At 41.2% G+C, this 1,994-nt stretch overlaps 1 non-coding gene across 1 annotated transcript; it reads right to left on the reverse strand.

The window, feature by feature from the left end:
* Window positions 1-1,689: 1,689 nt before the first annotated feature.
* On the reverse strand, window positions 1,690-1,793 carry LOC130983344 (small nucleolar RNA R71). Its single transcript, XR_009087340.1, has one exon. It is a non-coding gene; the product is annotated as a small nucleolar RNA R71 (small nucleolar RNA).
* Between the last annotated feature and the right edge of the window lie 201 nt (window positions 1,794-1,994).

Raw genomic sequence — 1,994 nt, forward strand, 5'->3', positions numbered from 1 at the left:
TAGCTTATACCACGAAGATTCTGTTGGGGAATCTAAGAGATATGCGCCCGGCCTAAAGTAGAACGGAAGTGGTTGTCAGTCACGCGCGTTCATAGGTGAGAATGATGATGAGTGTCACGGATCATCACATTCATCAAGGTGAAGTGCAACGTATATCTTGGATTAAGAATAAAATTGATTTGGATAGAAAATAATAGTAATTGCATTGAAACTTGAGGTACAGCAGAGCTCCACACCCTTAATCTATGGTGTGTAGAAACTCCATCGTTGAAAATACATAAGTGAGAGAGGTTCAGGCATGGCCGAATGGCCAGCCCCCAAAACGTGGTCACTGGATCAAAATACAATCCAGGGATCAAAACCAAGATGATAATATAATAGTAAAGAGTTCTATTTATAATAAACTAGCTACTAGGGTTTACAGAAGTAAGTAATTGATGCATAAATCCACTTCCGGGGCCCACTTGGTGTATGTTTGGGCTGAACTTGGTCTATCCACGAGCTGAGGCTTTTCTTGGAGTTGAACTCCAAGTTATAACGTGTTTTGGGCGTTCAACTCCGGATCATGACGTGTTTCTGGCGTTTAACTCCAGACAGCAGCATGTACTTGGCGTTCAACGCCAAGTTACGTCGTCAATTTCCGAATAAAGTATGGACTATTATATATAGCTGGAAAGCTCTGGATGTCTACTTTCCAACGCCGTTGAGAGCGCACCATTTGGAGTTCTGTAGCTCCAGAAAATTCATTTTGAGTGCAGGGAGGTCAGATTCCAACAACATCAGCAGTCCTTTTGTCAGCCCTTTTCAGAGTTTTGCTCAAGTCCCTCAATTTCAGCCAGAAATTACCTAAAATCACAGAAAAACACACAAACTCCTAGTAAAGTCCAGAAATGTGAATTTAACATAAAAACTAATGAAAACATCCCTAAAAGTAACTAGATCATACTAAAAACTACCTAAAAACAATGCCAAAAAGCGTATAAATTATCCGCTCATCACTAACCCACTAATTGTTTGATAATTTGCACTACTCACACTAACAATCACTCTAACAAGAATAATCACTTTATTTTATCTCTTGTTGTGTGCTCTGTTAGTTGTATGACAGGGAGAAGAGACGGAGCTTCAACTTCCTTTGATTCAAAACCTGAGAGGACCCTCCATAGAGCAAGGAAGGAAGCAAGAGGGAAAAGAGTTGTTGGTGCTGAGGAAGAGGAAGAGTATTTTGAAACAAACATGGAGGAGAACTTGGAAAACAACCATGAAGGAGAAGCTCACAACCATGCCAGAGAAGGCCCTGCAAATCATGCTGGGTAAGAAAGGAGAGTTCTAGGCTCTTACATCAATCCAAATCCAGAAAATTATGGAAGTAGCATCCAAAAGCCCACCATACATGCCAACAACTTTGAATTAAAACCCCAGCTCATCACCCTTGTTCAAAAAAATTTCTCATTTGGAGGAAGTGCCCAAGAAGACCCCAATCAACATCTAACCACCTTCCTGAGAATATGTGACACTGTGAAGTCTAATGGAGTCCACCCGGATGTCTATAGGCTACTTTTGTTCCCTTTTTCACTCAGGGACAAAGCATCCAAGTGGCTTGAATCCTTCTCGAAGGAATGCTTAAAAAATTGGGAAGAAGTGGTGAACAAGTTTTTTGCAAGATTCTACCCTCCTCAAAAAATTAACAGGCTGAGAGCTGAGGTGCAAACTTTTAGGCAACAAGATGGTGAGACTCTCTATGAGGCATGGGAGAGATTCAAGGACTTAACAAGAAGATGCCCACCAGACATGTTCAATGAATGGGTTCAGCTTCACATTTTCTATGAAGGTCTCTCTTATGAGTCAAAGAAGGGTGTAGACCATTCCTCAGGGGGCTCTCTAAACAAGAAGAAAACCATTGAAGAAGCCATAGATGTCATTGAGATGGTAGCTGAGAATGACTACTTCTATGCTTCTGAAAGAAGCAACACTCGAGGAGTAATGGAGCTGAA

Source organism: Arachis stenosperma, chromosome 5 (genome assembly GCF_014773155.1).
Source record: "Arachis stenosperma cultivar V10309 chromosome 5, arast.V10309.gnm1.PFL2, whole genome shotgun sequence".
Classification (NCBI taxonomy): Eukaryota; Viridiplantae; Streptophyta; class Magnoliopsida; order Fabales; family Fabaceae; genus Arachis; species Arachis stenosperma.